Raw genomic sequence first — 15,961 nt, 5'->3', positions numbered from 1 at the left:
CTGTCCAAAGGGTTGCACAGAATCATACATGACTGAAGTGACTGAGCACATACCCATACAAACTATCAGTAAATATCATTATTTAAACAAACAAAACAAAACAAGATGTTACAGTAGAAGGAGAAAAGAAGACTCTGAAGGTACATGAATGAGAACATTGAGACAAGAAGTAGGGGTGAAAAATGAAGGGCCGAGTCCTTAGAAGCTGAAGATGATCTGGGAAGGCTTTGGGTCTCTTGGGGCTTTGAAGAAGATGAATGGATCAAAAAACAGAAGAAACCTCAGGTATTTTGGAGATAAAGTGTTGACTGAGAACAAATTTGGGATATGTTAATGCAAAAGGAAACTCATAAAGAATGTTGGGGGTCACGACTATAAGGTAAATCCAAGTATTTTTCAAGTTTTGTTTTAGAATATAAGGAGTTCTCAAAATCTCTATCATAGACCTTACTGCTAATCTCTATGATTCATTTCTATCCAGAAATGAAATAGGAAGACACTTAACTCTTTTAAAGGGTGTAATTAAAACTGTCATAGCATGGATTAAAGCAACAGGTTAAGTTATAGGTATTTCATTTTTATTGGCAACTAAAACTTCCTGAAACATAAATTGAGTTCTGGACACCTCATTATCTAAAGATAAAGTCAGACCTATTGCAAATTTGGGGAAGACTTTTAAAAATCATGATTAATGGATTGGATGAAAAGGTTTATAGAGAAATGGTAAAAAATGAATGACCAAAGCATGGTTTAGAATTTATGAAAAATGTGTTAATCTCAAGTTTCTCACATAAAGTAAATTTTTTTTGACGAATTTGATTGCTTCCATATGCATAAAGAAAAACTCATGTTATCTGTCAGAGGTCTCAGTGTACTGCAAAAGCATGCATTGTTTTAAAAAATGCAAACCAAGTAAAAGCACAAGAATGTTCCAGTTCCTGGAGGAGAGAAATTATGCTAGGAACATTGCTAAATGTGAAAAATTTTTTTAAAGAGGGGAAATATTAATTTACAAATCAGTTAGTAAAGTTCTCAATCTTTAAAAGTATCAGTAGTATCAGACTTGAAAAAAAAAGTATTTATTTGCCAAGAAAATTAAAAGTTATTCAACTGACAAGGAAGATAATTGCTACAACTTCAAGGTCAATTTAAGCATCAGATCATTTTCTTTTTTTTAATTTTATTTTATTTTTAAACTTTACATAATTGTATTAGTTTTGCCAAATATCAAAATGAATCCACCACAGGTATACATGTGTCCCCCATCCTGAACCCTCCTCCCTCCTCCCTCCCCATACCATCCCTCTGGGTTGTCCCAGTGCACCAGCCCCAAGCATCCAGTATCGTGCATCGAACCTGGACTGGCAACTCATTTCATACATGATATTTTACATGTTTCAATGCCATTCTCCCAAATCTTCCCTCCCTCTCCCTCTCCCAGAGAGTCCATAAGACTGTTCTATACATCAGTGTCTCTTTTGCTGTCTCGTACACAGGGTTATTGTTACCATCTTTCTAAATTCCATATATATGTGTTAGTATACTGTATTGGTGTTTCTCTTTCTGGCTTACTTCACTCTGTATAATAGGCTCCAGTTTCATCCACCTCATTAGAACTGATTCAAGTGTATTCTTTTTAATGGCTGAGTAATACTCCATTGTGTATATGTACCACAGCTTTCTTATCCATTCATCTGCTGATGGCCATCTAGGTTGCTTCCATGTCCTGGCTATTATAAACAGTGCTGTGATGAACATTGGGGTACACGTGTCTCTATCCCTTCTGGTTTCCTCAGTGTGTATGCCCAGCATGGGATTGCTGGATCATAAGGCAGTTCTCTTTCCAGTTTTTTAAGGAATCTCCACACATTTTCACATTAAAGAAGAGTTCTCTGAACTTTTTTTAACTGTAAAATGTGGACAATGGCACAATCTACTCCCTAAGATGATATAAGCAATCCCACTTTGTTGTTTTTGTTCAGTCACTCAGTCGTGTCTGACTCTGCAACCCCATGGTTTGCAGCATGCCAGGCTTCCCGGTTCTACATCATGTCCATTAAGTCAGTGATGCCAACCAACCATCTCATCCTCTGCTGTACCCTTCTCCTCCTGCCTTCTATTTTTCCCATCATTGGGGTCTTTTCCAATGAGTCGGCTCTTTGCATTAGGTGGCCAACATATTGGAGCTCCCCTGCTGGCTCAGGTGGTAATGAGTCTTCCTGCACTGCAGGAGATCCAGATTCAATCCCTGGGTAAGGAAGATCCCCTGGAGAAGGGAATGGATACCCACTCCAGTAGTCTTGCCTGAAAAATTCCAAGGATAGAGGAGGCTGGTGGACTACAGTCCATGGGGTTGCAAAGAGTCAGACACGAGTGAGCAATTACTTTCACTTTGGGCTTCCCTGGGGGCTCAGATGGTAAGGCCCACTTTGCATACTGTGAACAAAGCTAGTGGAGATGATGGAATTCCAGTTGAGCTATTCCAAATCCTGAAAGATGATGCTGTGAAAGTGCTGCACTCAATATGCCAGCAAATTTGGAAAACTCAGCAGTGGCCACAGGACTGGAAAAGGTCAGTTTTCATTCCAATCCCAAAGAAAGGCAATGCCAAAGAATGCTCAAACTACCACACAATTGCACTCATCTCACACACTAGTAAAGTAATGCTCAAAATTCTCCAAGCCAGGCTTCAGCAATACATGAACTGTGAACTTCCAGATGTTCAAGCTGGTTTTAGAAAAGGTAGAGGAACCAGAGATCAAATTGCCAACATCTGTGGGATCATTGAAAAAGCAAGAGAGTTCCAGAAAAACATCTATTTCTGCTTTATTGACTATGCCAAAGCCTTTGACTGTGTGGATCACAATAAACTGTGGAAAATTCTTCAAGAGATGGGAATACCAGACCACCTGATCTGCCTCTTGGGAAATTTGTATGCAGGTCAGGAAGCAACAGTTAGAACTGGACATGGAACAACAGACTGGTTCCAAGTAGGAAAAGGAGTTCGTCAAGGCTGTATATTGTCACCCTGTTTATTTAACTTATATGCAGAGAAATGCTGGACTGGAAAAAACACAAGCTAGAATCAAGACTGCCAGAAGAAATATCAATAACCTCAGATATGCAGATGACACCACCCTTATGGCAGAAAGTGAAGAGGAACTAAAAAGCCTCTTGATGAAAGTGAAAGTGGAGAGTGAAAGGGTTGGCTTAAAGCTCAACATTCAGAAGACAAAGATCATGGCATCTGGTCCCACCACTTCATGGGAAATAGATGGGGAAACAGTGTCAGACTTTATTTTTCTGGGCTCCAAAATCACTGCAGATGGTGACTGCAGCCATGAAATTAAAAGACGCTTACTCCTTGGAAGGAAAGTTATGACCAACCTAGATAGCATATTCAAAAGCAGAGACTTTACTTTGCCAACAAAGGTTCGTCTAGTCAAGGCTATATTTTTTCCAGTGGTCATGTATGGATGTGAGAGCTGGACTGTGAAGAAGGCTGAGCACCAAAGAATTGATGCTTTTGAACTGTGGTGTTAGAGAAGACTCTTGAGAGTCCCTTGGACTGCAAGGAGATCCAACCAGTCCATTCTGAAGGAGATCAGCCCTGGGATATCTTTGGAAGGAATGATGCTAAAGCTGAAACTCCAGTACTTTGGCCACCTCATGCTAAGGGTTGACTCATTGGAAAGGACTCTGATGCTGGGAGGGATTGGGGACAAGAGGAGAAGGGGACGACAGAGGATGAGATGGCTGGGTGGCATCACTGACTCGATGGACGTGGGTCTGGGTGAACTCTGGGAGTTGGTGATGGACAGGGAGGCCTGGCGTGCTGTGATTCATGGGGTCACAGAGTCGGACATGACTGAGCGACTGATCTGATCTGATCTGATCTGAAACCCTAAGAAAGATGAGTTAGCATGATGAATATCTGAGAGAAGTTTTTGGACCAATGAATACTATGACTAAGCTTAGTTATATTTCAAATTTAGGACCATTTGAATGGAATATGCAAAAACTCAATATTTTGTGATGCCCTTTCAGAGGAAAGGAGATAAGATAAAAATTCATTGAATAATTACCACGTGCAAGATGTATTGATGCCTCACATAAGATTTCATTTACACTTCAAAATAACCTGGTATTTACATTATATCACTTATTCTAAACAGATAAAAAACTGCAGCCTAGTATTTTGATACCACATCTACGTATGGTATTCCTATGGGTTACATAAGAAATCGAGGTCTAGAGAAATTAAACACAACCCAGTTTGCCCAGGTAGTGTATGTAAATCTGTCTGATTCTGTACTCTATAATCTTCTCAGTAAACCTTGCAAGACTGGTCTTGTATCTCCAAACATCTCTTCTGTCAGCATCACATCCAGTTTGAATGATTGTAAGTAATTATTTTTCAGATTAAGCAGTTAAATTTTTCTTTCAAAATGTAATCTTAATTAAAAAAAAGCAAAAACCAAAAAATTTTTAAGTAAAACATAGGTGGGTTATTATGAGCAATGTGGTGAACATAAAATACAAAACAAAGAATTCAGCATCTAGGAATTTACTCTAAGGAAAGATGTATCAGGAGATGAAAAGATCCAGTGGAATTTGGGCCCATATTAAAGTGTGGGTGAAAAACCAATGGTTTGGCTTCAGATCAGTATAATGCTGAGCTGCTGTTAATAAGTATCTGAGATAAGATTCCTTTCTATCACTTTTTACATTCACCACATAGATAAGCATCTATGCCCTATGTATACAATTGATCCTATTTATAAGAGTTGTTGGTTCAATTTTTAGTTGCTAGTTCAATGTTTAGTTCCTAGTGAAAGGTTGTTGCTAAACCATGAAAGACGCTGGGATTCTTGGCCTCCAGAGGAGAAGAATTCAATCCGGGGCCAGAGATGAGGCTTGATCGCTCAGAGCTTTTGTGCAATAAAGTTTTATTAAAGTATAAAAGAGATAGAGAAAGCTTCTGACAGAGATATCAGAAGGGGGCAGAAAGAGTGCCCCCCCTGCTAGTCTTCAGCTGAATGTTATATAGCTACTAGCAGTTTGCTAATTAAAGAAAGGAAATGTCTCAAAACTCAGAGAATGGCACCAGGCCCCTCACCCACAAGATGCATTTCGAGATGACATTGGCACCAGGTGAGTCATCCAGGGCCATGAAAGGATTGACAGGAATCTTGAAGAAATACAGATTTCCATACAAATATATAGTTTCATTAACATAGAGTAAGAGAACAATGCATGAGTATAACATACGGGTTTGCAAGTCGGTTCTGAGCCTTTAGGGGGAACCGACCTGAAGACAGAGTCTGGGGTAAATACACAGCATATTAACATAGCTTAAGACAGACATTTCCATTAGAAAAATGCACTGGTTAGCTCAAGGCTTGAGAAAAGTTAAGTTCAGGTGGGACCAGGTGTCATTATGACAGCACAGAATTTTAAGAGAAACCTCTTTTTAAATTTGTATAGAGAAGGGAAAAAAATGTAACACTAGTTCACTTCCTCCTGATGCTTAAGAGAGCGATAAAAAATGTCTGACACTTGCAGCCTATTTCTTCCATTTGGAGACTCCTGGCCTTCCTGCCTGTTACCCTCTCACTAGGACTGAGGAAAATTTTTGAAATTAATCTTCCAACTTACACCTTTTTCTATACATTATTCTTGCTTGGTACCCTTTAATACCCTTTTCCTACTCAATGATCAAATCTTCAATCAAGAAAAAAGTTGCAAAAAATTCCTTTTTCCTCAATCCTCAACACTGTTTTAATTAATTTATTTTTTATTGCAGGATAATTGCTTTACAGAATTTTACTCTTTTCTGTCAAACCTCAGCATGAACCAGCCATAGGTTTACATATGTCCCCTCCCTTTTGAAACTCCCTCCCATCTCCATCCCCAACCCACCCCTCTAGGTTGACACAGAGCCCCTGTTTGAATTTCCTGAGCCATACAGCAAATTCCCATTGGCTATCTATTTAACATATGGTAGGGTGTTTCCATGTTACTTTCTTCATACATCTCAACCTCTTCTCCCCTCTCCCCATGTCCATAAGTCTATTCTTTATGTTTGTTTCTCCACTGTTGCCCGGTAAATAAATTCTTCAGTACCATTTTTCTAGATTCTGTATGTATGTGTTAGGATATGGTGTATATCTTTCTCTTTCTGACTCACTTCACTCTGTATAATAGGTTCTAAGTTCATCCACCTCATTAGAACTGACTCAAATGTGTTACTTTTTATGGCTGAATAATATTCCACTGTGTATATGTACCTCGATGGGCATCTAGGTTGCTTCCATGTTCTAGCTATTGTAAACAGTGCTGCAATGAACAATAGAAATGTGTCTCTTTCAATTTTAATCTTTAATGTTTTACTTCTCCCTGAAATATCTTATTTTCAAAGACATGAAACAAACAAACAAAAACACCCTGAAGCTAAAGATATCAGTTTCTCACTGTACAGTACAAGACAAGATAGTTCAAATGTGCTGGAACAAACCAAACTAAACAAGATATTCAGAACCATCTCTGTCTCTTTTTGTCTATAGTTTCTGTTTCCTTTGTGTTGTGTTCTTCCTCTCTCAGGGTCTGATAGGGATGATCCCTGCTATGGACTGAATATTTGTGCTCCTCCCCACTCAAATTCATATATTAAAACCATATTCTTAAATCTAAGGTGCTATTAGGAGGTGGGGTCTTTGGGAGGTAATTATGTTTAGATGAGGTCATGAAGGTGGAATTCTCATTATTGGATTTGTGTTCTAATATGAAGAGACCAGAGAGCTTACACTCTGTCTTTGGTAGAATCCAGGACGAAAGCAGTCATCTGTAAGAGCATTCACCAGGAAACAAATTGGCTGACACTTTGACCTTGGTCTTCTCACCCTCCAGAACTAGGCAAAATAAACATTTATTGTTTAAGCCATCCAGCCTATGGTACTGTCAGAGCAGCTTGAACTAAGACAATCCCCGACCACAGGCCCAGTATTATCTGATCCCTAAATTTTACTGTATCAGACCTAGAGACCCTGTCCCAGAGCTCATGTTAATCGCTGCAGAGGGCCTCTCATTGGTCTTCCTTGGGTCATGTACCTGTCCACCTCTGTGGTGCAGAGGCAGAGGCCCTCTGGGATCTAACACCTGATGGTCTATGAGGTGGAGCTGATGTAATAATGATGGAAATAAAGAACACAATAAACATAATGCACTTGAAACATCTCCAAACCATCCCCACCCTCTCCCCTGGTCCCTGGAAAAATTGTCTTCCACAAAACTGGTCCCTAGTGCCAAAAAAGATTGGGGACTGCTGCTCTAGAGGATTAAAAGAAATATAAAAAAATAGCATGCTCGGAGCACTGTGTCACTTTGATGTGTTCAGGAAATTTTAATTCTCAGAATTAATAGTTATGTTTTGGATGAGAGTCTATGCAGAACTACTGTTATTAGGAGAGGCAATTAATGCAATATGAGACCCTTTTTAGCACTTTCTATCACTTTGGGATCACTTAGAGATAATCATAGGACTCTAGAAGAAGCAGAATCCACATTTGAATAGAACTGACATTCTACAATATCCAGTGATTAATGAATTCTCCTCCTTTTTATGGAATGAAGCACTCTTTTATAATAAAAATATCATTGATTTATTGGAAATACATTCAATGACAAGATTACTAGGAATTTAGTAAATCTATTTGTAACTTGTCAAGTATGCTTTTAAATAGTAGAGAATATACAATTTGAGGCAGTTTACTTAAAGGGTAAATATCTTAAGTTTACAGACCACATAGTCTCTTTTTAAGCTATTCAGCTGGCAATGTAGTTTGAAAGCTGGCCTAGACAATACATAAGTGAATGAGTACGGTTATGTCCCAGTAAATCTTTAGAAATTCAGGCAGTAGGCTACACTTAGCCCAGGGACTAAAGTGTGCTGACCCTCCTACAGACAATGGTGCTTTATGTACATACAGAGTTCAAAACTGCTGGAAATACTTCTATAAGAAAATCTCAGTATGGTACTTTACTTTTCACAAATTTTTCAGTTTCTTCTAGAGCAATGTAAACATGTCATGTGTCCCTTCTGGGTAGAAACGTTAGAAGCCAGTGTATGATTTGCACCCTATTCTACTGTCCCAGAGGCTTTAGAAGCATGTATTGAGATTCTCTGTTTAAGTGTTATGAGGAGCAGTTTTCCTGATGCCCTGCTTTGGGCACACGGATGAAAAATATAATTTTGTTTTCCTAAACTGCTAGCATTATTGATTTGCTTTCTTTTTGGACTTTTTAAGTCATTTTTCAGAGAGAAAGAAATAACTCAAATTTTTATATATTAAGATGCTTACTCCTTGGAAGGAAAGTTATGACCAAACTAGATAGCATATTAAAAAGCAGAGACATTACTTTTCCAACAAAGGTCCATCTAGTCAATGCTATGGTTTTTCCAGTGGTCATGTATGGATGTGAGAGTTGGACTGTGAAGAAAGCTGAGCACTGAAGAATTGATGCTTTTGAACTGTGGTGTTGGAGAAGACTCTTGAGAGTCCCTTGGATTGCAAGGAGATCCAACCAGTCCATCCTAAAGGAGATCAGTCCTGGGTGTTCATTGGAAGGACTGATGCTAAAGCTGAAACTCCAGTACTTTGGCCACCTCATGCGAAGAGTTGACTCATTGGAAAAGACTCTGATGCTGGGAGGGATTGGGGGCAGGAGGTGAAGGGGACAATAGAGGATGAGATGGCTGGATGTTATCACTGACTCAATGGACATGAGTTTGAGTGAACTCTAGGAGTTAGTAATGGACAGGGAGGCCTGCTGTGCTGCGATCCATGGGATCACAACGAGTCGGACATGACTGAGTGACTGAACTGAACTGAACTGAATTGATATATATATATATATATATGTTAAAGCTCTGGCATGCAAATTAAATAAAATTAATCTGAAGTAGTTTATCGAAGAATTTTTAGAGTAATTGTGGGATATCTCTTATCAGTCATTTCCCTTCCTTCATTTATCTAACAAATAATTATTGAGTGCCCATTATGCCAGGCACTATCCAAGCACTGGGCTTCCCTGGTGATTTGATGGTAAAGAACCCACCTGTTAGTGTTTCCATTGTTTTCCCATCTATTTGCCTTGAAGTGATGGGATGGATGCCATGATCTTCATTTTTTGAAGCTTTCATCAGTCTTGACTAATACTTTTATTTTCTTTGACATTAAAAAAAATCCTTCAAGGGATTTTTTTCACTATATTTATGTCCTTGGCAGATACTACCTAACAATAATAGCTAATATTCTTAAGATTCTGTTGTCAAGAGTGGGCAAAACCAGGTAAGCATCCTTTTTATAGAATTTAATAAAAATTATTTCTATTTGGTGGCTCAGATGGTAAAGAATCTGTCTGCAATGCAGGAGACCTGGGTTTGATCTCTGGCTTGGGAATATCCCCTGGAAAAGGGAATGGCATCCCACTCCTGTATCCTTGCCTAAAGAATCCCATGGGCAGAGAAGCCTGTCGGGCTATACAGTCCATGGGGTTGCAAAGAATCAGACACGGTTGAGTGTAACATTGCAATATTAGATTACTTGAAGAATCACACTTCTCAATTGCTTAAACTATGCTTGGAAAAGGAATAGTGTCTACCTTCAAGGTTGTCCTGCCTGGGCCTTAGAGTACCTTTTATACTTTGGATATTCAGTGTCTAATACTTCTGGCACATACACAATATGCTGTAAACATTTATTGATGGAAATAATCATTCAAGAAAAAATGAATAGCGAATCTCACAAACTATTAAATATTATCTGCATAAAAATATAATTATTGAGGAAAACATTCTGAAAGCATTATTAATTTTTATTGCTAGGTCTTGTGATATAGTGGAATGAAAGAAGGTAGGCATAAAAACAACTCCTGAATCAATCTCTGATTTATTCTTAACCATGTGAATGGAGATAAAAAATGGTGAGAAATGTGTGAATGTGGTGCTTCTTGTAACACTGTGTATGCAATCCCTGTCAAATGCTATAGATATTTGTGGCATGCAAAGGAAAGCCTTGGGAAATATTTACTGGGCAGTTGTATCAAGCCCAAGAGCAGACATCTGTCTGTTCTTTAAATCAGCAAAGAAAGAGAGGCAGTTAGTACTATATATGGAAATGGAATTCTTGATGGAGCTCAGTGAGTACAATCAATACTCATAATTAAGGAAGAGCACTTCAGACAGCTGCTTGCAGTGTGACGCAGTTCCTCATGATCACAGAGGCCTTAGACAGCTGCCAAAGCTTCCTATTCCTCGAGGACATGCAAACTCAGACGCAAGCTGTTATTGAAGGTGAGACTGAGCTAGGCTCGGAAATTCTCCAAAGCCTGGGGATGCTTTTGGAAAGAAAAGACTATCGGCTAGAGAAATATTCTATAATTGGGGCAAATAAATAGACATTTTCTACTTGCTCAAGTATATGGTAGCTTCACTGACTAAATTGTAAACATCTTGGGAACAACATTAAGTGTTTGTTCTAAGAAAGACAGGATGGAATGTTGGTGAGTCAGAAAGCTGGCAGACGTATCAAACGGAGGCCCTTAGGAAGATGCAGACACTGGCTTTTGTAATTTACGCTTCTCAGATGCTGATTAAAGAAAAACACTGAAGAAGAGAGGATTCTATTTTAGCTGCTGCATACTGTACAGTTGGGTGTTGGTGCTTACTAAATGTGTCTCTTAGCCTTCCCATGCGCCTCATCTCCTCCCCTTTTCTCTGTGGCATATAAACTTGTCAAGCTTTTTTTTTTTTTTTTTTAATTCCAAAAGCATTTAACTGAATTTCTCAATGTTTTTCAAAAGCAAAAAGACCCAAATTGGAGGTAAAAAGGAACATGGGAAATTCAATTAAAGTAGTGTCATAATCTCAGGGGTTGTGTTCTGGCCTTGGCAGAACCCAAGAAGGCACAGTACCCACCCTGGGCCCAGCCTACGCCAGCTGGCTACCTCAGTCCGCAGTCCACAGCCAGAGCTCTACCCATCAACCTCACCAAGGGCGGGAGCCTGAACACGCCACGGGCAGACGTGACCTTGCTTGGTGTAGGCCGTCCTTTGGCCTTCAGTGCTACCCCACCTGGGCAAGGCTAGCTTAGCTAAGGGAGACATTTGAGATGTCTCATGAATGGTTGTCATTCTGAGATAAAATAATCCAGACGACACTAGAGGAATAGACCATCACAGAACTGCTTTTTAACTAAAGTTCTCTACTGACGCTGATTTTCAAGTATGTTTGTGTCCCTTTTCAGAAGAATGCTATTTCTCTTTGCTCAATTCTACTTCTAACCTATCTTACTTATTTCTTTCTTTTTAGTGGACCACGAAGGGAGAAGAGAAAGAAATGAGAGACTTTGGTTTACATTCCAGCTCTCTTTACATGAATGTGGAAAACTCAGTTTACTTCCCTGAATATATTTTCCCATAAAGAGAGACAAGGATTTGAATTGTGGCTAATAAAGTATCATATAGCACTGAGAGTATGATGTAAATAAAAACAAACAGAAAAGGAAATCTATAATGTTTTGACTTTCATTAGGAGAATGACTTGTATGTAGCTGAACAACAACAACAAAAGTCACAAGTGTGGTAAAAGGGTAAGGTAAATTCAAGATTGTGTTAGAGATAAAATAAAAATTCTATCAAAGTTAACCATGATAGTAACTGGGATAGGAATAGCTTCCTCCCATAAATAACTATAGAAATAGACATAAAATGGAAACCAAATTGTTTTCTAAATTGGACAATAGGGCATAAATTTAATTCCTGAAGGAAGACAAATAAATGATAAGTGCCCTACCATCAACCTGGTTCTCTGCCTGGAGGCAGTTTCTTGCCATTGGCACAGGGAACTTGTATCCAAACACAGCACGTAACCTTGCCGAGTAGAGAAGACAGAGACTGGAATCTGGAGTTGCGTAGCTGGTAGTTTCATTCTTTTAAGAAACTGGTCCATTGCATCTAACTTTTCAAATTTGTGGGTGTAGACTTGTTCAGAATAATGGCTTATTATCACTTTAATGTCCATGGGAACTGATGACATTCTCTCATTTCTGATGTTGATAATTTGTGTTTTTTGCTTTTTTTGTCTTGGTTAGCCAAGCTAGAAATTTATCATATAATTTTTTTAGTTGGCATTTGTTTTTCTTTTTTTAATTATTGTTTAAAATTCATTTAGCAATTTCATATATCCTCTAAAAGAATCAGTGTTTAGTTTTATTGCTTTAATAATTTAAAAATTATTTTCCTATTTTCAATTTCTTTGATTTGTACTTTAATTTTAATTATTTTTATTCCTTCATGCTTTAGTTTAAATGTTCTCTTTCTCCTAGAGTTCAAGAGTTCTTAGATGGAAGTTGTTGGTTTTAAATTTATCTTCTCTGTAATGTATACATTTAATATTGCATATTTTCCTCTAATTACTGCTTTTGCCACACTCCATATATTTTAAAAAGATCTAATTTCATTTTAACTTGGTTAAAATATTTTAAAATTTCTTTGAGCCTTCTTTGATCAAATGTTACTTGAAAGTGTATTGTTTGGTCTTTAAATATTTGGATACTTTTTCTTATATTTTTCTATTAATGGTTTCCAGTGTAATTCTATGAGAACATACTTTGTATAATTTTGATTTTTTAATTTGTCAAGGTGTGTTTCATGGTACAGAATGTGTTCTATCTTGGTGAATGTTTCATGTGAGTTTCAGAAGAAAGTCTATGCTTCTGTTTTGGTGGGATAATCACTAGTTTGCTTTCTATACCTGTAAGTTTGTTTCTGTTTTCTTATATTCATTCTTTTGTTTCCTATCTTAGATTCCATATATAAGTGATAACATACAGTAAATATATTTCTCCGTCTGATTTATTTCACTAAGTATAATGCCCACTGTGAAACTCCATGCTTTTTGCAAATGACAAAATTTCATTCATATTTATAGCTGTGTAATTTCCATTGCATATATGTATATACATCTTCTTTATCTATTCATCTGTTGATGGACACTTAGGTTGCTTCTGTATCTTTGCTTTTTTAAATAACGATGGTATGCACATTGAGGTACATATGTCTTTTTGAATTAGTGTTACTGTTTTATTCAGATGTATACTCAGGAATGGAACAGTTGTATCATATGTAGGTTTCAGTTTTAGTTTCGGAGGAAGCTCCCATATGATTTCCCATAATGGCTGCAACTAATCTACATTCCCACCAACAGTGTACCATGGTTCTCCTTCCTCCACATCATCACCAATGTTTGTTATTTGTGGTCTTTTTCACTATAGCCATTCTGACAGGTGTGAGTCAATATCTCATTGGGTTTTGACTTGCATTTCCCTGATGGTTAGTGATTTTGTGCACCTTTTCATGTTCCTATTGGTTATCTATATGTCTTTTGGAGAAAAATGCCTATTCGGGCCTTCTGCTCTTTTTAAAAACAGATTATTGTAGTTTTGATATTGAGTTGTATGAACTGTTTATATACTTTAGACATTAATCTCACATGGGTCACATCATTTGCAAATATTTTCTCCCATTCTGTATGTATCTTTTCATTTTCTTAGTAGTTTCTTTTGCTGTGCAAAAGCTCTTAATCAGGTCCCATTTTTTATTTTTATTGTTGTCATTGCTTTTGCCTGAAAGTTATATCCTATGTCAAGGAGTGCTCTGCCTACCTTTTCTTCTGGGAGTTTTATGGTTTCCAGTCTTACATTTAGGTCTCTAATCCATTTTGAGTTTATGCTTCTCAGAACAAACTCAGTTGATGGCTTCATGGGGGTTCCTTGTACATGACTGTTTTTCTCTTACAGTCTTTAGAGTTCTCTCTTTTAATTGTTGCTATTCTAATTATGATATTTCTTGCTTTGAGTCTGTTTGGATTCATTTTGCTTGGGATCCTCTGTCTTCCTGTTTTGGGATATTTGCTTTCTTTTTCAGGTTTGGAAACTTTTTAGTCATAATTTTATCAAATAGATTTTCAACACCTTTTTCTCTGTCTTCTCCTTCTGGAACCCCTATAATGCCAATAGTGATACATTTGAGGTTGTTTGGGGTCCCTTAAATTGTTCTAATCTTTTTCTTTTTGCTATTCCAACTGAGTGATTTCCATTTTTCTATCTTGCCCTCTCTTTGCCACAGTCATGAAAGCTTTTAGAATCTTAACCATGATCAGCTGGTAGAGTTTATGGAAGTAAAATCCCAGAACTTGTAGGAGACACCTAAGATTGTCACCCTGGGGAGTTTTTTACTCTTACATTAGTCCACACTCAACCTCCACCAGTTTATCAAAATCACCATTAAATGTACTTACTGGTTTATGAGTCTAGTGTCTTCTCCTTCAGTGAAACAGATCTCAAATATGCTTTCTGGATGTGCTCATTTCTTCAGATTTTGGGGTGGTGGTCCACCTTGTAAACTCAGTTTTCTGAGAGTCCCAAGAAGTCAGTGACTTGCAGTTTGTCATGTCTTTTCCTGTAAGAATGGGAGTGAGGACGTCAAAGCTCTTTACAAGTTATAGTCAAAAACAAGAAATGTATATGTTGACTAAAGTTTTCAAAATAACACAATTAAAATTAGGCATACTTTTCACATTCATAATATCAGAGTATGTTCTACCAACCACCAGAAAAAATATTAAATGCCCTTGGTACTGTGGGAAGTATTTTCCTTTATTATGAGGTTCTTCTATGACATAATTACTTATGCTCATTGAGGTAAAGACTGGGAGGTTGTTGGATATAATAAAACATAAGTTAGAGTAATTCTCTTTATTATCAGATCTATTCATAACCTTAGATACTTAACACTTTTAAAAATACCTTAGGTATTTGGCACCCAGAGCTGAATTTATAGTGGAACTTTTTATTTCTGTATCACTATGAAAAAAGGTATTTACTTTCCTGTACTTTTATTTTTATATGATTTGCAAAACATACTGCCCAAGGACTTATGTCTGGGATATATGAAGAATTCTTATAACTCAAAAATAAGAAGACAAAGAGGCTAATTAAAAAAAAAAATATATATATATATATTCTCCACTAATAATGTATAAGAAGAAAAATAAATATATGGAAATTTACTCAACCATAGTAGTCATTAGAGAAACAAAAACTGAAACCACAAGGAAATATTACCATATCCCTGATAAAATGACAAAAGAAACCATAAAATCTGACTACACCAAATGTTATGTAGTATATGTGGAAGAACTAGAACTTTCATAGATTGTTGGTAGCAATGTAAAATGGTAAAATCATTTTGGAAAAAAGCTTGAAATTCTTAAAAATTTAAATATATGTCCACCATATGACCTGGTTATTCCATATATAGGAATGAGAAAGAGAAATGTAAAACTATATGCATATCATTCTTGTTCATAAATATCCATGGAAACTTTCTTTGGAGCAGCACAAATATCCACAGACAGAGAAAAACATATTCAAATTGTAACATAACCATTAAAAGAAATATTATCAGTCATAAAAGAACTGGGATATTGATACATGCAACCACATCTTTGAATCTCAAAACAAGCATCCTGAATAAAATAAGTCAGACAGAAGACTGTATGTTATATGATCTCTTTCATATACGATTCTAGAACTTACAAATTAATGACAAAAATCAGATCAATAGTTGCTTCTGGATGGGCAAGGGAAGGGAAGTAATGGAAGAAGTAAAAAGAGGCGTAAGGAAGTTTTCAGTGTGATGGATGTATTCATTATCTTGATTGTGGTGTTTGTTTCATCTGTGAATGCTCATCAAAGTGTACTCTTTGTATATGAGCACTTTGATGAATACAAAGTATATATTAATAAAGCTTCAATAAATGAATAATTCAGTGCCTGGTTTCAAGAATGGCCTGTCAATAAGATACAATATTGCTATGACAAAAATAAATACAAGATAA

General features: G+C 37.0%; 1 long non-coding RNA gene across 1 annotated transcript in view; it reads right to left on the bottom strand.

Annotated features, from left to right (window-relative positions):
• Positions 1-15,961, bottom strand: part of LOC112584985 — an 88,105-nt gene that overhangs the window by 58,207 nt on the left and 13,937 nt on the right. The window contains exon 2 of the long non-coding RNA XR_003109277.3: positions 14,360-14,520. This is a non-coding gene — a long non-coding RNA (uncharacterized LOC112584985). The remainder of the gene's footprint in view (positions 1-14,359; positions 14,521-15,961) is intronic.

This window comes from Bubalus bubalis, chromosome 5, assembly GCF_019923935.1.
Source record: "Bubalus bubalis isolate 160015118507 breed Murrah chromosome 5, NDDB_SH_1, whole genome shotgun sequence".
In the NCBI taxonomy this organism is placed as follows: domain Eukaryota; kingdom Metazoa; phylum Chordata; class Mammalia; order Artiodactyla; family Bovidae; genus Bubalus; species Bubalus bubalis.
Note: the sequence above shows the minus strand (reverse complement) of the source record. Positions and strands in the feature narration are given on the sequence as shown.